The 26,289-nt window shown below is 51.6% G+C and overlaps 1 long non-coding RNA gene across 2 annotated transcripts; it reads right to left on the bottom strand.

Moving 5' to 3' along the window:
* Positions 1-33: 33 nt before the first annotated feature.
* LOC115283029 lies at positions 34-26,289 on the bottom strand. 2 transcript variants are annotated; one of them, XR_003904860.1, is made up of 3 exons: positions 26,088-26,289; positions 24,709-24,861; positions 34-369 (listed from the first exon to the last, which is right to left on the bottom strand). It is a non-coding gene; the product is annotated as an uncharacterized LOC115283029 (long non-coding RNA). The 2 variants fall into 2 exon arrangements; XR_003904861.1 differs by lacking the exon at positions 34-369 and adding an exon at positions 22,603-22,646.

Genomic DNA, 26,289 nt, shown 5'->3' with positions numbered 1-26,289 from the left:
GCTCCATGGAGAGACTGGAGACAAAGGAGACAGGAGGTTCAATCCCAGGTCTTGGAGACCTCTGTCAGCAGTCTGGGCCTCACCTTCCCCCAGGTGGGAGTACAGCCTGTCTGCCCTCCCCATTTCACAGGAGGTGAGGAAGGTCAAGGGGACGATGGGCAGGACCCACTTTCACTGAGCCGCAGATTGAGTGGCATCCCCACTGACTTTTCAGTAAGGCTTTGAGAGCGGATGGGATAGACCAGCATTCCAGGTGGGGCAGATGCAGGGGACAGGGAGAGATCAGTCAGGGGGCCAGGCTCTCAGCTCTGGGCTTCCAGGCAGCTCCTTCCCACCTCTGCCTTGTATCTTTGGCTTCTACAGGAGATTCTGTTAGGAGAAAGGAAAAAAACAATCATTAATTTTTTAAGGTTTGCAAATCATTGACCGGTCTACACCGTCGTTTTACAGTGGAGAAAACCGAGGGCCTAAGTGGGTAGACGACTTGCCTAAAGCCATTCCGGCATGGCTGGGACCAGAACCCAGGGTCACAGCTCTGGAGCCAGGAGCCTTCTCTCTTCTCCGTTGGCTTCGTTCCCAATGCCATTGTCTGGGTGCATTCCTCAGTCCCCCGAACCAGAGGTGAACTTGCCGAGAGCAGCGCCTTGCCAGCCCTCAGGAGGACGTCCCCAGGGTCAGCATAACCAGGCTGGGTGGGTCTCACCCGACACCGGGGATGAACCGCTCTGGATCGTGTATACTCTGTAAGTGCCCCGGCTTGAGTCCTGCTGTGGAACAAAGTCCCTCTAGGCCCAGTGGACACTTGGACTTCAGCCCTCAGAGCACCGGGTCATGTGGCCCAGCTGTCTGCTTTTCAGAAGAGGAGACTGAAGCCCAAAGAAGGCAGGGGTCAGATCGGCCCTGGGTGTCCCCGGTGCCGAGTTAGTGTCCAGTGCTAACAGGACTAACAGCGTCACTGCTCCTCCCTAAGGCCTCTGTCCTCCACAAGTGTCCCTCGGCCCTCAGTGCCACCTCCTCCCCTACGAGGTGTGACAAGACCGGACATGAGGGCAGAGCAGGGGGTCTTCACCCCTCCGTCTCAGGGAGGCCTGGCCAGCTCTCAGCACAAGAACACCCACCTGGGCCTAGCAAGACAATAAACCGTGATAATCATGTTTTTAATAATCGCCTGGAGTTTGTTTAACATACAATCACGGCCGGCAATAAATCCAAATTAAAAGCCCAACCGGGAGGCCTAAGTTAAGCTGCCTGGTTGGAGATGAACGGCTGAAGGAGAGGAAGGGAGGATGGGGAGGGGCCAGGAGAAGGAGAGCCGTCTTCCTCCAAGGCTAGGATGTCCTCAGGAGGGGCTGAGAGGTGGCCGCAAGGACGGTGGCAGGTCCTGGCCTGGCCCCAGCGTCAACCCAGCCCGGGAACAGGACTTGCTTCTTTCTTTCAAAAGGATTTTTTCAGTGGTCCAGGTGGAGGTGTCTAAGTTTCCCAAACCTCAGAGATGTAAGAGAGATGGATTTACTCCCCTGCCTGCAGACAGGCAAACGCTGGAAGGCAGAAGCTGTGCCTGCTACCCTCAGTTTTGTATCCTCAGCTTCCACATCTAATAGACAGTCAGCAAATAGTAGTTGAATAAACGAACTGAATGAATGAATATAAATGTGCACTTCTGCATCCATTCAGCCATTCATTCATTCACCACTCTCCCCCAATTAAGCACCTAGAGGACCTGGGAAGACAGAGACAGACAAGATCTCTACCTAGGAGCTCACAGCCCAGGGGACAGATGATTGCAGTCTGTGCAATGCGCGCACCCAAAGGGGCTTGGCCAGGCTGAGGGTGAAGGGTAGGATTGACAGGGCTTCCAGGAGGAGGTATCCTGAAGCTGAGTCCTGAAGAAGGGCAATGAAATGTGAAGGGTAGGAGCGGGGTTCGGGGTCGGGGTAATACAGACCTGAGAATAGTGTTTCAAAGAGAAGGGACAGTGTGTGCAAAGGCGGGGAGGCAAGAGGGGACATGGCAGGTTCAGAGAACTGAAGAGAGCTCCGTGAAACCAGAGAACAGAATTAGGGCTGGAAGATGAGGAGGGAGAGAGAGAGGGACGGAAGGGGAGGGTGGATGCTGGCAGCGGCCAGACTTCCAAGAGCTCTGTGGGCATGTTAAAGAATTTGGACTCTGTCCTGAGGGCAAAGGGAAGTTACAGAAGGGTTTTAAGCTGGGGGATGACAGGACCAGAATCGCAGTTTGGAAGGATGGCCCTGGCTGCAGCGTGGAGAATGGATTAGAGGTGAGGGAGCCTGGGGCCAGGCAAGGGGTGGGAGGGGAGGGCTAAGAGGCTGCTGGTGCTGCACAGAGCCAGAGAAGGGGACGGCCGGGCCCAGGCGGGAGCAGGAGGATGGAGGGAGCCCACATCCACTGGGAGTGCCTGGGAGGACAGTCAATGGGCTGTGGCTGGGCGGGCAGATGACAGTGCCTCTGCGGAGAAAGCAGTAGCACGCCTGGCAGACACACCAGGTCCAGGGAAAAAGCCCCCCATGGCAGAAGGGGCCCCTTGTCCCAGAACCTGAAACCCCTCAAGGAGGAGTTCTTCCACATGTCTGCTGTAAGTCCAGCCTGCTGCAGTGACTGGTCCCTGTGTTGCCCCTGGAAGGCAAAACTGTGAATATCCAAGCTACAGTGGGCCTTTGAGAAACATCTAGATCAACTCTTTCATCTGACGGTCTTGGAAACCGAGGCCCAGGAAGGGTGGCAACTTGCTCAAGGTCACCCAGGGCTGGGAACAGAGTCCAGGTGTCCTGACTCAGAGCAGACACATTGTACGGTGATTGTTCTTGTTCCTGTGTGACTTCCTGACCCTCTCCGAGCCTCAGTTTCCCCAGCTGTCAAAGGAGAGCCTGAGGGGCTGGAAATGTGGATTGCATCGGCACACGCGTGAGAAAGGCTTGCTGAGCTGGAAAGCACCACAGATAATAAGGGCTTCGTATCCCCATTATCACCACTCCTTTACCGGATACTTGGCCTGTGCCTGCTCTATTCCAGATATGCCTCGTACACCACGGGGTCTGCACAGATGACTGACACAGGGGCCCCCTCTCCACGGGCTCTGGGTGCTGGGGCTGGTGCCTTTCAGCAAGTGGGTTCCTCGCTGCCCCAAGCCTTACCCACACTCCCTCCGGGACCCTAAGATCCCACCCAGCCTTATCATTCTGGGGAGGGACTGCTGGAAGGCCATCCAATATTCATTCAACAATCCTTTATTCTATGCCTGGCACTGAGCTAAGGGCTGGGCTCCCTGCACTCCGAGAATTCACTGTCCGATAGGCCTGAGGTGCATGGGGGTCCCCTCTGCAGACAGATTATGCTTCTCCTCACACTTAGCATATACAGCCCAAACCTGCCCTTGTCTGGGGACCTTCTGGCCACACTGACCTCATGTGCCAACACTGCCCCCTCACTCATGCCTCTCCAGCCACACACCCCCTCCGACCTGACCTTCAAACCTGCCAAAAATAGTTCCCCCCACTCCCACCAGGTTTTTGTCCTTCCTTACTCTCTGCCCAGAATGCCTCTCCCCAAATATCCACATGGTCTGCTCCCTCCCTTCTTTCAAGTCTCTGCACAGAGGTCCCTTCCTCAGAGAGGGCTTCCCTGATCACCTGGTTTAAAGGACAATCCCTGGTCCCTCCCCATCCTCCTTCCCTGCCTTATGTTTCTCAAAGCTCTTACTATGACCTTCTTGCTACATTATTTACATTAGACTTTTATTTGTTTGCTTATTATCTGTTTCTCACAATGGAACATAAGCTACATGAGGTTATAGAATTGGTTTTGTTCACTGCTCCATCTCAGTGCCTAGAACAGAGCTCCATAAATACTGAATGAATGAAGGAACAAACAAATGAAATCAGTCCTTGTAACACTTGCACCAGAAGAGAAGCATCTACTGCATTTCCCTGTTTCTAAAAGGCACTTCTCAAGAACATTTGCACATTCCTGAAATGCAGATATGTACATTAAAGCAGGGTTTCTTTTCTCCCTACAGCTATTATTAAATCGATGGTGCATCTCACAATTGATGGCATCTTACAATTGAGGAAATGCACAAGAACCCAGAGAAGCAGGGATTCATCCTCCCCAAGGAGACTTGGTAGAAACATCCCCAAGCAGAGAATATTTAGCAGAGCTTAGAGAAATGAATGAGCATTTTTCACAATGAGATTACAGAAAGGGCATTCCAGGCAGGGGAAACAGCACATGCAAAGGCCCTGAGGTCTGGAACAGTATCTGTCCATGGCTAGAAGAGCTCCAAAGTTTGGTGTGTCTGGAGTGGAAGATGCTGGAGGCAGTGACTAAAGATGAGACTGGAGGCTGTTTGGAAAGAGTCTCAAATGCTCCTCGGAGGATATGGAGCAGATGAGAGCCATGAACAAGTCTGAACTCACTCTTCTTCTTTTTTTTTTTTAAGTTTATTACTTTGAGAGAGGGAGAGTGCATGTAGACAAGGGGCAGAGAGAGAGGGAGAGAGAACCCCAAGCAGATACTGCGCTGTCAGCGCAGTCTGTCATGGGGCTCAATCTCACAAAGCATGAGCTAATGACCTGAGTTGAAATCAGGAGTGGGACACTTAACTGACTGAGCCACCCAGGCTCCCTGAACTCACTCTTCTAACTCTCGTTGGCCCCGTATCAAATCACATGGAGAAGCATCCTTATGGATTTAGCAGGACAGGTAAGTCCTAAATCCAAATGTCACCAAAGTGGATTTTTTTCCTTCTTTCTCAAGATTATACAGGTTATTTGCTACTAGACCCAGCTTCCATTTGGCCTTCAAAGGCTGAGCCACTAGGACATGGTACTCCCTCTGGCATCCTAGGAAGTCTGGAAGAAGGCAGCAGAAGCCAGTTCTCAGCCCATCCACGAGGACCATCTTGCCTTAGACGGATTGATTTCCTTCCTGCTCTGAAAAGGAAGAGCTAGCCTTCCCTTGGTGGGGGAAGGGAGGGGTCCAGGCTTTCCCCTAATGATACCATGTGCCAGGCACATCATATCCACTATCTTCTCGCCTTGTGGGGTAAATAACATGATTATTCCCATTTCACAGATGAGGAAACTGAGGCTGCCATTCCAGCACCTGCAAATGCCTGGCCCATAGTGGACACTTAAGCATTTCATCTTCCTACAAATATTTTTTATGTTTTTTATTTCTTTTTGAGAGACAGAGAGAGACAGTGCGAGCAGAGGAGGGTCAGAGAGACAGGGAGATACAGACTCTGAAGCAGGCTCCAGGCTCTGAGCTAGCTGTCAGCCCAGAGCCTGACACAGGGCTTGAACCCACGAACCCATGAGATCATGACCTGAGCCGAAGCCAGATGCTTAACTGACTGAGCCACCCAAGTGCCCCTCATCTTCCCATAAATATTAACAAGTATCAACTATGTGCAAGGCTCTCCACAAGACCGTACTCCTTTTTATAAATTTTTTAATGTCTATTTATTTGTGAGAGAGAGAGAGCACAAGTAGGGAGGGGCAGAATGAGAGGGAGACACAGAATCCAAAGCAGGCTCTGGGCTCTGAGCTGTCAGCACAGAGCATGATGCGGGGCTCAAACTCGTAAACGGTAAGATTATGAGCTGAGCTGAAGTCAGATGCTTAACTGACTGAGCCACCCAGGCGCACCTAGCAAGACCCTACTTCTAAATAAACTCTACACATGTCATGCTCAGGCTGGTCCCTTATACAGATTCCTTCATCCCCTCGAGAAGCTCCAGACGCATCAAGATACTGCTCAGATGCCATTGCTGTGCCATCCCCAAGCAGGACCTGTCACCCCCTCCTTTATGTCCCTCCCACCCTGCAAGGCCCCGTGCCCAGCATGAGAGGGGCTGCCTCTCAATTTGACCCTTCTTCCAGGGCAGAGACTGGGCCTAGCATGCCATCTGGCACACAGTAGGTCTTCAAAACATAGTGGCTAAATGTGCGAATGGATAAACCAAGTAGAATAAAAGGTGGGAAACACGCAGAGCTGAAATGTAAGTCAGGAAAGGCCAGCTTCCGCCTCATTCAGCCAAGCCCTGGGGTGCTTCAGAGCAAGGAGGGAGGCGGCTCCCTCCTGCCAGGGTAGAAGGACAAGGGAGTCCCCACTGATGAGGCAGCCGTGCAGGGCTTTGAACGGGGGCACGAAGCACTTTCATAAGAAAAGAAGGGGGTAGGGACCTCCTGGCAGGCTGGTCCAGACAGCAGCCACGCTCGGGGAAGCAAGGGGCTGGGGCTCTGGTTTAACAAATGGAGCCAGTACTCCCTAGCCCTTCACCGGCAGAATAGAAGTAATCTTTGGGTTTGTAGTTAATTTGTTCCTTTAATGGACCCATCTTGTTATCAGCTATTAAAATGGGCTTTCCCCATTAGCTGCTGGAGTCCAGGGAGCCAGCCAGCTTCCCAGCCCCACTGCCTTTAACAAGGAGCAAATGCACTGGCACATATGCGTCCAGGCACCAGAGGGTGTGGAGGGCAGTCCGCTTGCCAATACACACCCCATGCACGTGCACAGCGAAACTGACGCAGGATATTTTGAACACAGAATATCATGAATCCCACCAATGTCCACATATATGGATGGAGAAGACTCAGTGATTCCTTTAGGCATAAAAAGGCAAAGCTGAAAAGGGCCCTAGGGACCATTGAGCTTAGAGCCCTTCTTCTGATAAAGAAAGGGAAAAGCCCAGAGAAGGAAAACAACTTTCCTGAGGCTTCACAGCGCACTGATGCCAGAACCAAGCCTGTAATCCAGGTCTCTTGGTGCCCAGTTTTCAGTGGTCTCCTAAAATATGAGCAACAAAGCCTAGTCCAGGTCCCTCGAAGCTAGAGTTTCCAACAATCCCCCAGAATGCCCCCTGCTCATTTTTCACTCTGCCAACCTGTTGTCTAAACATAAACCTAATTAAAGCATCACAGCTCAGCTCACAATAGTTATAATAGTTAAACTCCCTGGCATGTATGCAGCACTTTACAGTTTACAAACCATTGTACCTCATTAACTCTCCATCTTTCAAAGGTAGGCAAAGCTGGTATTATTTTAATCCCCATTTTCCAGATAAGGAAGCCAAGGCTCAGAGACAGTAAGGGATTTGTCCAAGCTTGCAGCTTGGAAAGATAAGGTGGGGACTCAAAGCCAGGCCTTCCAAATCCAAATCCCAGAAGCCCCCAGGGCCATGCGGATTGCTGCATACAGAAAACAAGGCTCCTTCTCCTGAAGCTGCACTCAGAAACCACGTGGGAACACACATGGGACCCTCATTCCAACACATGCACCCCAACAAATGAGCAAGGCCAGGATGTGTGAGCAGACAGACGGCCTCCCCTCTACTCACATAGTCCTCCCCACAGCCAAGGCTGGCCCAAATCTGCCGACACTCCCGGGCACTTAATAAGCAAAAACATCAAGTCACTCAATCAATGAGCTCAGCTGTTGACAGCAAGCGAGAGCTGAGCGCTCCTAAGAGCTAATAATGCTTTGAGCTATAAACATGGCCATTAGCCGGCTTCCGCCCTGCCATGCGGGCTCTGCTGCTGCGGGCAGGAGCACCCGCGCCTAGAGCCAGAGGCCATGGCATTTTGAGGTTGGCTGAACTCCCCCGGCCTGCCCAGACTAGGCTGCCACTGCCGTCTCTCTCCGCTGACTCCCTCAGGTACTCCTGAGGGGCCCCAGTGGGATCCCACCAGAACACATGGACACCCCTGGTAACCTCCAGGACTCCTACCTTTGAAACCCATGCTGCCTCACAACCACACAGTGTCACCCTTGGAAAGACCCCAGGAGAAGAGGTCACACACCCAGCCCTCAAGAAAACCCTATTCAAAAAGGATGCAGACACCTGGCTCAGCCACGTATTAGCTGTGGGACTTCAGGCAAGTTCCTTAACCTCTCTGTGTTTCAGCTGCCTCGTCTGTAACTGAAAATAACCACCTCCTCCAAATGTAACTGTGAGGCTTCAATGTGTCCATTGTGGCTAGAAGAGTGCCCAGTGCATAAAGGATGCCTGACAGTTGGCGGGGGGTGGGGGGGGGGGGGGGGGGGAATGATCTGTGGGAGTTGCCTGCAAGGGTGGAAGAAGCCAGCATGACAGGAAGAGGAGAGGGACATGAGCCAAGCGACACACCTTGATGTCAAACATGGTCAGGCAGCAGCAAGGCAGAGGGTCTGCCTGTTTTAAGCTGTTTCTTCCAGATGAAATGTGACCTTAAAAATCCTGTTCAGCCAGGACAGGTGGGGGAGGTGAGGGATTAGCAGACCTGGGTGGCATGGGAAGACAGTGATCGGCCAGGATGCCAGCCCTGGATTAAGGAGAGCACTTTGGCCCTATTACCGATCCTAAATCTGAGTACAAGATCACACACACCAGCCTCTCCTTGTAAATGAATCTCAACCCCAGCAGGGAGTTGAAACATCTGAGGGTTGCCCATAATTAGTTGTTGTTCTAGCAGATAGAATCAGGGGGCACGTATTCCCCCAACTTCCCAGAGGAAAATAACATGACTTCTTAGTAAGTAGGATGATTTGAAAGTGATGTCAAAACAAAGCCATTTTTTTCCTCTCTCTGGAAATCTCTCAGCATTTCTGACTTTCCAGTGTCTTCTCCTATCTGTCTGTGCCTGTGTGTGCATGTGTGTATATCTGTGTCCTTTTCTGTGTCTCTTTCTCCTTCTTTGTCTCCCTTTATCTCTTTGTCTCTCGCTTATCTCTTAGTCTTTGTGTGCATATGCATGCATATGCAATCTTTTTTTCTTCTACTACTGACTCAGAATTCCTGAAAACTTTTAGATAAGAGTGCCCACAGATGTCCCAAGATAGAGGAGGGGGAAAGTGCCGAGGAGGCATGATGATTCAGGACCATGGACAGAGTTTCGCCTCAGCCTTGCTAGGATCTCTTGAGCAAGCTGGTGCTGCCCAGAGGGTCCCCGGTCAAGGTGAGCAGAGTGCGAAAAGGCTGAGCAGAATGGGAAGAAGCTTCTAGAACTGACAGGGTGTAAGAGGAGGAGCTTGAATCTATGGGCATGGGCAGGGCTGAGAGCAGATGACGGTGAAGGGCAGACACGTGAAAAAAGAAAGGTGGGGTGAATGTCAAGGCTAAGGCTGAGTTCAATGCACCTAAGCATGAGAGTGGTGTCAACAGATACGGGATGTCCATGAGTGTAGAGGACTATGCCTGTTCATTTGAGTGGATGTGGAGGCAAGTATGAGAGATGTGCAAATGAGTGCAACCCAGGACTAGAGCTGGGCCACTCCCAGTCTTCCAGCTTCCCTTCTCATTGCTCCTGGGAGGCAGCAGGGGCTACTTGGCTGAGCCCCAGGGAGAGCAGAGTGTCAGAAGAGCTGAACTCACACTTGGGGCTCTGCTTGCAGAGGGAAGGCAGAGAAGGGAAGCAGGCCATTCCACCAGGCTGGCTGGTAAATATTTAGAAGGCTGTTTCCACATGTATAAAAACTCAGCCCGTCTGCTAGGCAGTGTTTGCAGAGGCTGGGAGGGGAGCGCTGGACCTAGGCCAGCCAGGAAGCCTGTTTAAACCCCTCTAACTCAACAGCTTCCCCAGCCCACGTTGCACCGGCCTTCTGGCTCTCAAAGACACACACAGGGCACTCAGCCCACTGGCACACATGCTGGTATACCCCCAGCACCCTGCATAGATTACACACACACACACACACACACACACACACACACACACACACACAACTTTTTGGTTCTCACACAGATGCACATGTGAACACACACGCATGGCACCCAAATATACACCACACACTCACATCTATAGTGTATGCCAGCTGCCCTCTCCCTCTCACACACACACTGTATCACATACACAACCAGACCACACAACTCACATATCATTACAAATACATCCACAGTGGCCCATACAGCCCACACAATAACACCTACATACACTCAGTTCGCAAGGCATCACCCCCACAATGGTACATGTGACTTGAACACACAGAGACCAATAATCATAGATTAAACAGTATCACAGGTGGCCCAACACAAACACAGAACATACACATGGTCTCTCACAGGGACCAAATCACACAGTAAACAGCATGTCACTTACACACAGAAGTACATGCACACACAGAGGCATTTAATGCTCACAGGCTCATTATAGCTTACACATCATTACAAATACAGTTTATGTACCAGAGGCCCTAGACCCTTTATGATAGTGCAGCATCACGTGCTGTCTTGCACAAGCAACTCACCACCACCTGGGAGGCTTCATGCAGTAGGTTTAAAGCTTGCAGGGTAGTAGTTAAGTCTCCCCTGGAGCCAGGTGGTCTGGGATAGAACCCTGTTCTTCTACTTGCCAACCGATGTTGGTGGGAATGAGTGGACTTAGACATGGTGCCATGCAGGGGTGCCTGAATGGCTCAGTTGGTTAAGTGTCCAACTTTGGCCTAGGTCATGATCTCGCCATTCCTGAATTTAAGCCCCGCGTTGGGCTCTGTGCCAACAGCTCAGAGCCTGAAGCCGGCTTCAGATTCTGTGTCTCCCTCTCTTTCTCTGCCCCCCCCGACTCATTCTCTCTCTCTCTCTCTCTCTCTCTCTCTCTCTCTCTCTCTCTCAAGAATAAATAAACATTTAACAAAAAAAAAAAAAAAGAAATGGTACCAAGCAAATGGGGAACACTCAATAAACTCTAATTATCACAGGGTTCCCACACACATCCTGCCCCCATTCCATAAGGAAGAAAGCTGAGGCCCAGAGGGTGGAAGTGACTTATCCAAAGTCATAAGAATGATGATATTTGGGGTGGGAGAGGGCGATGGTGATGATGACACAGGAGCTGATGGTTATTTTGCCCTTATGAGAGAGGCAGGTACAATTGTGTTTTCATTATACACATTATCTCATTTCATCCTCATAACAACCATATGAGAGAGGCTCTGTTATTATCTCCAGTTTACGGTTGAGGAAATGAGGCACAAAGAGTTACAGAGTAAAGGCAAAGCAGGGGGGCAACTCCAGAGTCACTGTAGAGTTCAGTAGCCCCTGCCTTGCCAGTGTGGTCTGCTTGGGGACCTGAACTTGGGGACCTTTGAGTGATACTGGGTCTTCCCCTTTGGACTCCTCCTCCTCTCCGCATCTTCAGGAGCCCTTCTCACAGACTACCAAGCCCTCCTCTCTAGTTTGCATTCTTTCCTAGGGCCTATGGGTTCCCAAAACCTATGGGAAACCCAACAGGGATGGAGCCAAGAGCCTGAATTCTTCTTCTTGGTCTTTCAAATAGTCCATATCCTTCCAGAAAGTCATGCTAGAAAGGAGATGTTTCATGGGACTGGGCAGGCTTGCCACAAAGGCTGCATCCACACCAGAATTTGTGGCCTGGCTAAGTTTTTAACTCTCTGGCTCCCAGGCAGCCTATCTGTGAAATGGGAACAGCTTGTTTCCTTCACAGATATTGGCCATTCACATGAGCATGAGCAGTCTTTTAAGCGCTGGAACTACTGAAAGACATTGATGGCACTATTAGAGAGCTGGGAAGCTCCCGGAAATCCTGCTCTCAGATTCTGGCTCAAGGCAGCATCAGGATCTCAATTTAGCTTTGGTGGGAAGGTCCACATATCCCTCAGTCCTTCTGAAGAAGAGCTCAGGGAGTGATGCTCCTGGGCCAGCAGGGGCAGAGCCTTGGACGCCCACCTGCCTCTTTACAGCAATGAAGAAAAGGCATGTGTCGGTCAGAATTGGCTACACTACACCGCAGTAACAAATAACCCCTGAATCTCAGTGCCTGCAAACCAAATTACTTTTTGCTCATGCTGATATCCATCGCCAGTCAGCAGGGGGCTCTGCTCCCAGGCATTACTGGACCCCAGACTGATGGAGCAGTTAACATGTTTCCTGTTGCTAGTCATCTACCATGGAAGGTCCCACTTTGACAGTTGTGCTTGGCCTGAAAGTGACAAGTGCCAACTCTGCTCACAAGTCAGGAGTCAGAACTAACACAGACTCTCACGCGAGGGGATCAAGCAGTACAATCCTATCATGTAGGAAAGGACAAGCAGGGACAGCTGCAAATAACTAGATAGCAGTGCTAATGATGAACCCAAAAAGAAAAGCCACAACATCAGGTGCGCTCTGTCCTGAGGCCACAATTCCTGGGATGGATCCAGCCTCTGTGACAAGTGTTCAAGTTCTGTGAAATATCCCTTCCCAGGGTGACTTCCCAGAGGGATTTGGACTATGGAGTCCCAGAGGCTGGCGTCTGAACACTGGGTCTGTGACTTCCTGCTGTGTGGCCATGAGACAGACATATTCTCTCTGAGTCTCAGTTTCTTCATCTGTAAGATAGCAGGCTCTCAGCCAGAAAGGACACCATGGAGATAGCATGTATATTGTGCCTAGCACCACGCCTGGGCATGTTGAGGGTACTATGTACATGGTGGCTGTTTGTCCCAAGGGCTAAAGCACTGAAAAGACCTGTCCTCCACCCTAGCCCCAGCCTCTGAGCCTCGCCTTACCCTCCCCAATCTATTCCACCCTGGCTCCCCCTGCCCTCACCAGATTTTTGCAGTCCCATCATGCTTTCTATGAGACTGACCCATTCCTCACTGGTAGTGCCTACCCACGGAAAGAGAGAGGGGGTGCCGGCTACGTGGCAGAGGGTGAGCCAAACAAACTCTCAGTGGCTCATCTGCATGCTCATTAATGAGGAAAGTTGTCATCCACTGAAACCTAGGGACTGAAGGGAGGGAAATGGCTGTTCCAAGCAGCGTAGACACCTTCATCCTGAGCACCTTCTTCCTCCACAAAATGAAGCCAGCTGCCTCTGGCCCCAAAGGACTGGTGGGCAGCCCCCAACTCAGGTAGCTGGAGAAAAGGGGAGTCTGTCTTCCTCCAGCCCATCCTTGCTCAGCTGCCTTGTCTTTTCTCTCTATTCTTTCTCCCTGAACACGAGCATGCATCCCATCACTCTGGCTACCACCCATAGCATGCAGCTCCCAGATTACTCCCGGGTCCAGACCCACTCCCCCAGATCCAGACCCAAATGCTCCCTTTCATCCCAGGCACCTCCATGTCCAAATCCACAGAGAGCCCAAATATAGCCTGCCAAACCTCGCTCACCTTCTCTCCCCAGCCCACCCCAACCTGGTCTTCCTCCCACATTCCCACTGTCCGTGAAGGAATTTTGAAGCCATTCATTTGTCCAACACAAATTCAATGCTGCCTGCATGCCAAGCCCTGTGCCAGCTGGGGATGCTGAGGTGAAAGACATGGTCCCAGCCCTTGGCAAGTTCTCAGTTTAATGGGGAAGACAGAGACCAAGCATGGAGGGGTGATCGCAAGGGCATAGGGGGCAGGGGAGGGAGTGATCAATTTTGCAGGAGAGGCAGGGGGTGGTCAGGAAAACTTCCCAGAGGAGGCAGCCTGAGGGCTGAAGGTCCGGGGCACAGCTGGGAGGGAGCAGTCCAGGCAAAGGGCACAGCATGTGCAAAACAGTTGAACAGCATGACACATTCACAGAACACGGTCCTCTGTGGCTAATACATAAGGTGGGAAACGAGAGGAAAAGAGGGAGTGGGAGAGACGAGTGCAAAGCAAGCAGGGAATACATATGTTTCAGTGTTGCTTTGCTAGGTCCCTCCCTCTGCCGATGGGGGTGTGACTGGCAGGAAACAAGTGAGCCGTCTCACCTAAAAGCTAGAGATTGCTGGTGATCCCCTAGCAGAGCCCAGGTCCAACCAACCCTCCTACGTATGGCTTATGGTTCCTCCTAGCTTCAGCCCCCTTCCTCCCTGTGCTTACCTGCCTCAACACTTTAAGGCCCTGATCCCGCCTCCTTTTCCTGGACTGTGTCTTGCACTCTAGCTCCCTACAGCCTTGGGTTGCTTGCCCAGGAGTTAGGTCCTCCCCAGGTCTGCCCCAGGTCCAGTGAGCCGAAACCCAGGGGAAGCTGTGGCCACTGAACAGAGAGATTGATGTGGGCAGGGGTGAGGTGGGAATGGCCCAGCTGCCTGTAAAGTCTAACACTGCAGCAGTTTCAAGAGGTCTTGGTGGAAACACCTGGACTCTGCTCTGGGTGCAACAGAAAGCCATAGAGAGGTCCTAAATGGGGAAGTGATGATGCTAGATTTGGAAATTAAACAGATGATGGGGAGGTGTGAGCAATGCTCCCTGATCCCCCTCCTCCCCAAGCGCTAGTACCTCCTGGAACACCAGCAGTGAGGCAGCCCTGACCATCTTCCCATAAAGCAGGGGCTTTGGGGCACGGAGCACACTGATGGGAGCTAATTGCTAAAGAAGTGCATTCCCCACACTAGCGGGAAGAAGAGCTCATCCCTTCCCACCTCTTCATGAACATAAGGAGCAAGACTCTTGCTCAAGATCACTATGTGAGTTGGTGCCCACGCTGAGCTTGAGCCCAACCTCCAGTCCAGTGTTGCAGAGAGCCTTGCACGAGGGAAGAAACCGTTCCCGACTCTGTGTAAGAGAGCAGGGAGCCTTCCAGGCCCTTATATGCAACTTACACATGTAGCTCCGCCTGCACATCCCATTTTCCAGGATTTCTGTGTCATGGCCAGAGGTAGCTCAATCAGCAAGCGCACTGCCACGGGGGCCTGGCTGTAAGGAGCTGGAACGTTGTGAAAGAGGTCCCAGCATCCTTCCTGAGGTCCAAACAAAAGAATTCCAAAGCTGCCACCCCACCCAGAGATGCAAACACTGACACATACTCAGTCATGCACACACAGGCACACTCAGCCATGCACACTCAGGCACACACTCACAGATGCACACACAGACACACACTCAGAGATGCACACACAGACACACACAAGGCACACTCAGAGATGCACACTCAGGCACACACACAGATGCACACACAGGCATGCACTCAGAGATGCACACTCAGGCACATACTCAAAGATGCACACACAGACACACACAGGCACACACTCACAGATGCATACACAGACACACATTCAGAGATGCACAGTCAGGCACACACTCACAGATGCATACACTCACAGATGCACACAGAGACACACACACTCAGATGCACACAAGGCACATTCAGAGATGCACATGCAGACACCCATTCAGAGATGCACACTCAGACACACACTCAGAGATGCACATACAGACACACACTAAGATGCACACACAGGCACACTCAGAGATGCACACTCAGGCACACACTGAGATTCACACACAGACACACACTCACAGATGCACACTCAGATGCACACACACACTCAGAGATGCACACTGAAGCACACACTCAGAGAGCACACACACACTCAGAGATGCACACGCAGACACACACTGAGATGCACACACAGGCACACACTCACAGATGTACACACAGACACACACTGAGCTGCACACACTCACAGATGCACACACAGGCACACGAACAGCAGGAGCTGCCAACACTGCTGCAGCCCTCAGAAGCACCTCAAGCTTCCCTGGCTGTCCTTGCTCTGGGCTGCTCTCATCTTGAAACAGGGCAGGGGCCCAGCATGGAGACCACCATACAGAACAGTAGCTGCTTCATCCTGCTTTTCCTCCTGGGCTCTGGCCTCCTGAATCTTCTCAGTCCCCTTCCTGCTTCCTGTCTCTGCCTCTATTTCTATATCTTCCCACATCTTAATGAATCTTCTAGCTGGGTCTTCCTAGGTCTCTCTGCATCTCTGCCTTGGTCTATATGTGTCTATGTATCCATGTCACTGTCTTTTCCTACCTCTTTATTTTTTCTGTGACTTTTCCATGGCATCATCACAGACTAACAGGATAGAAAGAATCTTTGGACCTCATCAAGCTCAAAATGTACTTGTGGAAATGGGGAAATTAGAAGAAGGGGGAGGGACATATCCCTAGGTATACACCTAAGCTTGTACTACTGTGGCTAAAACCTCTCTTGTTTTATCAAAGCTAGAGTCTTCATCCATCGCCAGTTCATGCTGACACCAAGTAGGAGCAGAATGTACAGGAGAGAGAGGGCAATGGTCATTCCACAGCAGCAAGGTGGAGTAGGAAGAGCTTTGAGCCAGTAGATAAGAACTCAGTTCTAGTAAGAGCTTGTCAGTGAGCATACCATTTGACCTTGGTCATGTCACTTACCATCACTGAGCCTCAGTTTCTTCTGCTGTGAAATAGAGATAATCAGAGCAACCCTGCCTGCTTCACAAGCCTCTGATTAATTCTCATTAGAGCAAAGATACGGAAGCGCTTTGGCATAAATTGTCAACCATCAGGCAGTAATGTCAGGCAGGACAAGGACATTGATTAATGATTGGTGATAATGATAACCTCGATGATGATGATGGTGATAGTGGCAATGGTGGTGGTAGTGATGGTGGTCATGTGGTGATGATGGTGATGGTGATGATGGTGGTGGTAGTGATGGTGATGATGGTGGTGGTAATGATGGTGATGGTGGTGGTGGGGATGATGACAGTGGTGATGGTGATGATGATGATAGTGGTAGTAGTGATGGTGGTAATAATGTGATGGTGATGATGGTAGTGGTAACGATGATGGTGGTGATGGTGATAATGATGGTGATAGTGGTGGTGGTGATGGTGGTAGTGATGGTGGTGATAATGATGATTGCAGTGGTAATGGTGGTGGTGGTGATGGTGATGGTGATGGTGGTGATGGCAGTGGTAGTGATGGTGATGGTGGTGGTGATGATGATGACAGTGGTGATGGTGATGATGGTGGTGGTAGTGATGGTAGTGGTGGTGATGGCAGTGATAAAGGTGATGGTGGTGATGATGCTGGTTGTGATGCTGGAAATGATGGTGATGGTGATGGTGGTGGTAATGGTGATGGTGATGGTGATGGTGATGGTGATGGTGATGGTGATGGTGGTGATGGTGATGGTGGTGATGGTGATGGTGATGGTGGTGGTAATGATGATGATGGTGATGGTGATAGTGGTGAAGAGATGAGAGCTGTGATGTGGAGGACCATTGTGATCCTGGCAGTGGGGATGGTGACACTGGTGATCATGTTCACAGTAACAAAATGTTTTATATCTCTGACATGGAGATATAAAACAGTAGGTATGCTTTGGAGACAGCAGCCCCCTCTACCTCACACCCGGGAACTTCTCTGCACTCTCTGCCAGTACAGATTTCCACTCCCAACTTCTCCTTTAATCATCCCAAAGCACAGATCCAGGCTCTGGACTTTCAGCTTTCCCATCTCCTCCAGCCCCTGCTCTGCAGATGCCACTCTATCCCAAGCCCAAGTGTCACTTCTCTCTCTGTAGCCTCAGCTCCCCTTCCCCGGCCACCTCCCCAACCTGTTCTTTCTCTTGACTCACTGCAACACCCAAGCAAGCAACACCCACCATGGCTATTTCTACCCAGGAACACCTCATGTTTCCCCTGCTTTTGCCTCCTTCCATCCACCACTGTACTGCAGTTAGCTTTCTAAGACGGGAGGCAGGATAGACAGGGCTGTCTGCTGCCCACCCAAGGCTCCTCCTCAACTCCTGGGACAGGACCACCATGGGATGGAAAAAGGCCACTTGTGAGGTGGCCCCAAGCCCAGCCCTCTGCTTCAGCTTCTGCCACATGGGAGTGACTACCTTAGTCTCTGGAGACTATGAAAGAGTTTCCTGCCAGTACAAATGAGGGCTAATGGCTTGTAAACTCTGTTGCCACTCTGCCAGCCCTCAGGAGGCCAGGTGTCCTGTCTGTGCCAGGGGACAACCATGCCCTTTTCCGTAGCCCCCCTCTCAGCAGAGGGAGTTGTCAGGGCCTGTCAGGAGACCAGAGAGGACTGACAGAGAAGGAAGACAGACCTTTCTGCCAGAAATGAAGGCTGAAGTTCGGAGCTCCAGCACTCTCCCCCAGTGACACTTCCTGTTCTGTCACCCCGTCTCCTTGTGCCTCGGTTTCCCCTTTGCAAGAGGCATAGCCACCGACAGACGCAGAGGCCCACTGGCTGCCCTCATCGCAGAATGGACAGGGTCTGGCAGCCTCCCCAGGGTCACTCACACACTGCCCGCACCTCCTCCCCCTGCTGCGGCTGCGCCTCTGACAAGCACCACTCGGGAATCAATCACCCGGGCAGAGCCAGGCCCCGGCCCCTGACATTCCAATTAAACACTTCACTCTGACCTTGGTTGCATCATCTCGGCTTGGAATAACGTCATCTATCTTCTCCAGATGGACGGAGCCTGCAGGCCAGGCAGGGGGGACCAGAAGCCCCCATCCCCAGAGCTGGCCTCATCAAGACAGGGACATGTTCAATCAAGAGAACTGCGGCACTCTCAGGAAGAGAAGCCGTCAGCCTTCCCAGGGACAGGCATCCATCTCCCTGGGAAGAGAAAAACAGTCGCGGTCCCTGCCAAGGGGAGCCCCGTGTTTATGCCTCTGCCCTTCCCATTAGTTGGGCTGTCACCGTCGGCCGGGAACTTTGGAATCCCAAGGGAGTGGCAAGCAAGGGAAAAGGGAGAAGGTCTGACAAGGACTTAGTTTGAGGAGGGTGAGACCCCGGAAGGGGGAGCCCTTGCTGGATGGGGCAGCTTTAGCCTTTCCATGAGGCAGCCCTCAATCTGAGAGGTCCCTGCCCTGAGGCCTCTTCCTGGCTGACGGAGACAGTCTTGTTTTGGGGATGTGCCAGACTGAGTGGAGAGTCCTGTCCTTCCTGGTGGGGGAAGCATAGCCGTGCCTCGTGCAAAGCCCTGTCTGAGTGTCTGAGTGTCACAGCCCCCCACCCCATACCAGAGGCTTAAAGGGGAACATAGCTCATTCCTGATGGGAGACATAAAGCACCTGCCTTGGGAAACCCCATCTGAACAGCAGACATGGCCTCATCCCTATTCTGAGCCTCCTCCTGCACCCCCACCATGTGGGCCCTGGCAAAGAAGAGCCCCTCTGTTCAGGGCTTCCTAAAGGAACATTCCTCATCTTTGGCATTAGGCGGACCTGCCTTAGTTCAAATTCCAACTCTGTGCTTTCCTTCCTGTGTGTCCTTGAACCAGTGACTCAGCCTCTCTGAGCCTCTTTTCTTTCCCAGGAAAATGGGGAGGAGAACGTGGTGAGGCTGTCTCTGCCACAGGGAAACCGTCAGGGGAGGGCAGCAGCCTCCAGGTCAGGCCAGCTCACAGGATGGGGCAGAGAGAAGCCCAGCCAGCTCAGGTGACCCCGGCCCTCTAGGGAAGAGGAGGCTAGGTCCTGCAAGGGAGTAACCAAGCCAGCAGAGGGACCCAACACGGCACAGCCTCTCTTGGGCCACTAGAAGATGGCAGGAGGCCAGATGCCCAGACGCCATACTGAAGCCTACCTGGGGGCCTGGACTGAGGGGGCAGGGAGATGGACCCCACACCCCCAAGCCACTCCATATTTAAGAATTATACTCCACTACCCCAGAAGTAACAGAAGAGTTCCTTGGACACCCCCCACCTCCAAAGAACAGCTTCTCAGCTGGCACCGCTTCCTTTGGGGTTATTTTTAGCTTGTTTTCCTGGTAATGATTTTTTTGGGTGGATTTCAGGGTTGTAGCTGTGTGCTCTCTGGGAGACGGGAGCGGTATCCATACAAGAAAAAAAAGGGTTGTTATTCATAGTAATTCGACTGGATTTGTAAAGTTATTATTAAGCATTTGTCACCACAAAAGTCACTTTGATTTGGCTTTTCCTTGGAGCTGTTCTCCCTGCCCAATTTTGCTTCCTTATCTTACAGAGGAGGCCTAGAGAGTTTAGAGCGCCCGTCAAGAACACACAGGAAGAAATGGAGGCCACCCTTCTCAGAAAGAGAAGGGAGAAGGCTCGCATCTCAGAGGCAGGATGTGATGTGGGTAATAAGGACAGCAGATACGCACAGGACTCATTAGGAGCCAATCACTGCTCCATAGTTCTTTGTAACACTGCAGGGTAGGCAGCTACCAAAACCCCACTTTAAAGATGAGGCACTGGGCACAGAGAGGCTAAGGAAATTGCCCAAGGTCACACAGATAGTAGGCAACAGAGCTGAGATTTGAGCACAGGCAGTCAGGCTCCAGGAACTAGGTTCTGAACCACCCACTAGACATAGGGAGGATCTGAAAGACAGGTGTCAAGGTGGAAACAAAGGATGCCTTCACTTAGCTTGAGAAGGAAGGGGGGTTGTCTCCAAGTGAAGAAGACACTGCAGTCACCCCAGACTCTCTTTGAATGTCCCCTGCTGATGGATTTTGAGGTAACCATGAGAAGTCACGGGGAGATTAGCCTCTGAGGACATTTATAATTGATGTGCTCTGAGCAGGCGAAATGAACAAGCATGAGAGATAGACAGGCTTGGAATGAAGTCCCGCTCCACCCCTTTCTAAGTTGTGTAGCTCCAAGCACCTTACTTTGCCTCTCTGGGCCTCAGCTTCCTCATCACCGAATGGAGATGATATTTACATACCACTCAAATATGCAGTGAGGATTCAGATAGGTGATGGATAGGAAGTGCATGAGCCGTTGCAGCACGTGTGTCCAAACCATTGCCCCTGTGCCCTTCATGTATTCATCCATTCGTTCACTGAACATTTCTTGGGCACTTACTGCATGTGTGGAACTGTGTTCAGTGTTGTGGAAGATTTAAAGATGAATAAGATATAATTTTGTCCCTAAGGATTTCATAAGTGAATAGGGGCAGCTAAGAGATCAGGTGAATCCAAACTACGAGGCAGACAATGATTGATTCCATCTGGAGTGATGAATAAGGCTTTGCAGAAAAGGCTCCATGAGGAGGAACAAGTCTTCTAAGCAGGAAGCATAGTGGGCCAAGTGCCCCAGAGGTAGAGAAGTATACAGCCAATGTCAGGGGGAGAGTGGCTAAAGGTGAGGAGAAGGTGTGTATCGAGTGCCTAACGCAAAACTGGGCAAGGTGGAATTAATCCTGCTCCAGCGGGCCCCCAGAGCTGAACTTATAGCCAGGATAAGACTCAAGGAAGCTGAGAATCCGATTCGGGGCGGGGGTGGGAAGGTAAATCAAGGGCTCCCATCCTACAGGAGCAGAAAGGAGAATGTCAGTCTGGATCCCAGCTCTGAACCAGCTCCCTTTGTGAAGTTCCCGGTCTCCTGTGCCCATCTGTGACACTCATGGATTGCCCAGGTGGCCTTGAGCTGGCCGTACAAGCCGACGGTGTGAGGGCTTCCTTGCCAGTGCTCAGCGCAGCTGGCTCCCCCTCTCAGCCTCCCCAGCAGCCCAGCCTGGCATTCTCCACCCAGAGCGAAGTCCGAGGCACTGCCAAGCCCAGGGGCCTGGCAGAGCTGGCTCGATAACTCTGTGGCATCACAGACAGTGGTTTGGGAGGCTCCCCGGAGAAGCTGGGCCCCCGGCTCTTCCTCTTCCACCTGCACCTGGCATCCATGCTGGCTAACAAAAGAGAACTTGAGTTAAGTTGTAGGAAAATGAAGAGTTTACTGCCATTTAGCTGCTGGGCTGTGGCGTAAGGAGTGTGCTTGCTCACTCTGTATTTATCTCTCTCTCTCTCTCTGGTTCTGGCTCTCTATTTCTCTGCTTCACATTTGATCAGAGCTTTGCCCTGGAATTAAGTGAGGCTGTATGGGGGCTGGGGAGGAAAAGACGAGAGAGCAGAGCCCAGCCCCACATGGCAGGAGTCCAAATCCTCCCTTGGCCGGGTGCCCAGGGGTGGTCCTAGCTTACTGTCAGTGTGTGCCCGAGGGAGGAAGGGAAGGGGGACAGCTAGCTAGCGTCAGGGCTGGCGGAGGGTGGGGGCTGGAGGGACACTGCAGCCTGGAAGAACTGAAGGCGGAGTGCTCTAGGGAAATGAAACTAGAAAGACTGTAAACAGATGGTTCAGGGGGCAACTCGTTTTGCAGAGTTGGTGAGTGTGTGTGTGTGTGTGTGTGTGTGTGTGTGTGTGTGGCTGTGCACACGCATGCCCGGTTAAGATGCTCTAGAAGCATCTCAGTGTCTTTGGCCATGTGCGTGTGGAGTTGTGTGTAACTGAATATCACAATGTGGGGGTGCATGTCATCACGGTCACACACCTTCGTGTGCCTGATTGCCTCTCCAGCCTCCCTCCCCAGGGTCACCCCAGTCCCGTTGTTTCCTGATCCCACTGTAACGCTCCCACCCTGTCTCCAGGTCCTCATGAAAGCTGCACCCTCTTCCTACAGCCACCTCCTCTCCTGCCTCTCTCCCCTACTTTCCTGATATACCCCAGCATATCTTTCCTTTAGTGAAGCTCAAAGCTCACCTCCTCCAGGAAGCCCTCCCAACACCAAATACCTAGACTGAACTAGACATCCTTTGTTCCAGCCCACACCGCCCCTGAGTTTCCCTCTGTGGAAGTGCTCACAGCTACCCTGCCTCACAGTCCCTATCTCTTCCACACAACGGTGGGCTCTCTGAGGGTAGAGCCCATTTTGTTCAGCTAGCTTAGCTCCAGACACATAGTAGGTGGTCAAGAATTCATTTATTCAACAGCCATTAACTGAGCCCCCAACAGATGCCAGACCGGAGGTATGCAATGGTGACAACAGAGACTATGGCGCCTGCCTTCCTGGGTCTCTCCATCGGAGGAGGACAGAAGACACATCAACACGATGCCAAGCCTGCTTAGATTCAGGAAACGAGACGCCCCCCAGGCGTCTTGGATCGGTGTGGGCAGTGTCAGGGAAGGCTTCAGAGAGCAAGAGCTGTCCAAAGTGAGACTGAACGAGTGAATGAGGATGTAAATGCAATTACTAAACTGAATCTAAGGTCTGAGCTGAACCAAACCAGGGCTGAACCCCCAAAATAACGATCTGGAAGCCTCATTCCTTCCATCAAAGAGAAGACTGTTCCCAGGTCCACAGCAGCACTGAGACAGGTGGTAAAACTTCAGGGATGGCCACACCGTGCGGCAGGGTGCCAGGCCTATCCTTACCCAGGCTAATAGTCCTGTCTGTCCATAACTGGCTTTGTGACTTCGGGCCAGTCACTAGCTCTCTCTGAGACTTGGGTTTCTTATCTATATAATAGGAAATAGTGGATTCCAATCATAATCCTAATTGCAAACCTGACCCCATACTAGGGGAGGGAGCAGGTGGGATTAACCGTGTAGTAATGACTGGTTGCTCAGGACACGGAGAGAAACTAAGCAGGGGTAACTAAGCAGGATTTGGGCCCTGGCTGATTCCATACCCTCCGTTTGTTCCTTTTTCCATGAGGCCAAGTAACTACATCACACTGAGTCTGGGAAGACTTCACACTGAAGACCTCTGAACAGAAATGTTAAGGGGCAGGATTTTAGTAAAGAAGATTTAGTAAAGAAGAGTGCTAACGAGGCAGGGGTCCAGCATGTCCGAGGTGTGGGGAGAGGAATAAACCTGCATGAGGAGGGACATGCCTGGTGGCGGGGCTGGCTGGCCTGGCCTTGTTGGGGCAGAGCATTCACACTGGCGAAAGAGCAGTGGCCCAGGGCTGTGCAGAGAACACTATCCTCTCTTCAGAGGCTCCTGTGCCCCCAGAGCCGCTGCACTGGCCTCCACAGCACTGCCCCCCCAGCAATGAATGCCCCCACTGACTATGAACTTCTCCAGCCAGAGGCAATGGCTTTGTCGTAGAACATCTTGGGAATTTACACCTCACAGTAGAAGTGGTGAAACAGGTTACATATCTGAGTTGGGGCTCAGCTAACTTTCCAGTTGTGTGAGCTTAGGCAAGACACTTAACCTTCTCTGAGTCTCAGTTTCCTTGTCTGGAAAATAGCAATAATAATATCTACTTGTTTTTAGTTTATTTATTGATTTTGAGAGAGAGAGCAGGAGAGGGGCAGAAAGGGAGGGAGAGACTCCCAAGCGGCTTCTGCACTGTCAGCCCATACCCCGGGGCAGGGCTCAAACCCACAAGCCGTGAGACCATGACCTGAGCTGAAATCAAGAGCTGGATGCTTTAACTGCATGAACCACCCAGGTGCCCCAATAATAGTATCTACTTAACAGTGTTGTAGTGAGAACCCAGGTAATAACACATTCAAAACACCCAGAACAACGCCTGGCATATCAAAACCACTCCGTAAATGTTGGTTATTATTGGACTAGGGACTCAAAATGGGTTTGTAGAACTAAGCTCTTGAATTTCCCCATCTGGCTGTTGTCTGTCTATCCAACCAATGTATCCCAGCACCTAGCACAATGCTTCACAAATACTTAGAGCTCAAAAAAAAGTTGAAGTATTTAATGAAATGAATTAACTAATAAAGTGAATGAATTAAATGCCCTCAGTTTTTACAGCTGTAAAATCAAAGGGCTAACTTAGGAAATCTCTGAACCCCTTCACCAGCTGAGCCAGACTAAGATTCTAGGGAAATCCCAGGAACCCCCCAAATGGTGATTTCCCCTTAGTGAAGTCCCATATTGGCCTATCCTATCTTCTCTTTTTGGCAGGCATCCCGAAACACAGGGACATGCTCATAGGGCAGCTGTCATCCGGTCCACCATGGTGGCAGGTCAAGCAGCAGAGGAAGCAGGTGCTGGTTCAGCCTAGCTCCCTCGTGGACATCCATGTAGGGCACAGAGACCTGACATAGAGCCCAACTGACTCTCTGGCTGTCTGGCAGGAAGGTGGGGCTGTTCTGAGCACCACCCAGGAGCTGGGGATCTAGGAAATCCCCAACAATTGCCAGCCCTCGAGCTAGAAAGATACTTGTCCCCGAACAAACTAGGAACAGCAGAAAGGAGATGCCACCACCTGAATGAGCAAGGTGTCCATTTGGGGCTGAAGAGTACATACATGCCAAGTCCTTCCTCCAGTCTGCGCTCCCTTCTTGGGTGCTCCTCTGAGCTCCTGCCCAGGTTCCAGGTGGGATCCATGAGTAAGCCTCACAGGTGAAGTCAAGGCAGTCTGTGGGTGTGGTCAGAAAGGACTGCAGGAAGGCATGAGCCCCTTTCCAGGTAAATGACATATGGGATTGGAATGGTTACAGCAGCTGACTATGTCTACCTCTTGCCCGTTGCTTTCTCCCTGAGCTCTAGAACTGACCCTGCCAAGAGCAATAGGCCCATAGGGCACTGGAGTTGGAACAGTTGGGTATTTGATTCCCCAGGTGGGCTGTCAGCAGCCTTTACTCCCCTAGGGTGAGGAGAACTAGCTGCCATTTGAAGCAACAGAGGATAATCAGATATGCTGACTGGGGAAGGGGCCTCTTGGTCAATGAAGGGTAGATCCACATAGCGGGTGCCAGAAGAACCTGGGACTGAAATTGCCTAGCAGGCTGCCCCCCTTTCCTGACCCTGACCTCAGTCTCCTCCATAAGAGGACCAAAAATGTATATTGCCCTATAACATATCACAGTGGTAATTAACAGTAAGCTTCACATCTGTCTTTCCCCCTAGAATGGAAGTTCCATAAGAATGGGCTAGGTCTACCCTGCCCTCTGTTGTGAGCAGTGCCTGTCGTGTGGGTGTCAGAGTTACTACCAAAGTGTTGTGAGAGGAGGGGGCAGGGAGGGTGGATGGGTGGAGAGTAGGACCAGAAGTCTGCTGTGCTCAGTTTCCCAAGAAGGCCAGGAGAGTGGCTGGAGCTGCGGGCCCATAGCAGCTGCAAGACATCTGTGGAGGACGGCTTGATCCGCATCACTGGGGGCAGTGGGCCCTCAGCTCAGAAAAACACACTTGTGTCTCTCCTCTGGGCTTACCCTTTACAGACCCTGTGCCCCCTTCCATTTGGGGAGGGGAAAAGGGATGGGAGACTTCCTGTCTCAGAAGGTGGCTTTCCCCCTTTCTCCCTGCTCCCTAGCCTCTCAGTAGGATGGTTAATAAGAGCTTGGGGTGACATTAATTGCCATCAGGCATTAGGGGCCTAATGAGAATCATCATCCTTGACGACTCCAGCACCTTCCATCCCCAGAGCCTCCAAGAGCTGCACCTCAGAGCTCCAGACAGATGTGGGCTGGGGGAGGGGTGAGAGCAGCTATCCGCAGGCCTGGGTTCTAAGCTGAGGCAACAACAGCCTGCAGCCAGGGAGGAGGGAGGTTTCCAGGAACCGTCCAAGCCCATTTTCCAAAAAGAAAATGCCAGTTTCCTGGATAACAGGGTCAAGAAGTCTAGGGCAGAGTCAGGCACACGGGGGACAGAGACTGAGCACCCCAAGCTAGACTTGCTCTGACTTACCTCAACTCACACTCTGGATTCGTGCAGAAGTGTAGCAGAGTGACCCTAAAGATCCGTAGCCACCTCCCCCCTATAAGAGCTATGTCCATAGGATTGAAGACCCTGTCCCTCCCTAGTTGAGTGGGATTGCGACTCGGTCCCTGGGGGTTGGGGCACGACACCCAAAGATGCTATAAAATCATTGCCATTGATCGAACGCCTG

Source organism: Suricata suricatta, chromosome 17 (genome assembly GCF_006229205.1).
Source record: "Suricata suricatta isolate VVHF042 chromosome 17, meerkat_22Aug2017_6uvM2_HiC, whole genome shotgun sequence".
In the NCBI taxonomy this organism is placed as follows: Eukaryota; Metazoa; Chordata; class Mammalia; order Carnivora; family Herpestidae; genus Suricata; species Suricata suricatta.
The sequence above is the reverse complement of the archived record's forward strand: the minus strand, read 5'-3'. Positions and strand labels throughout refer to the sequence as shown.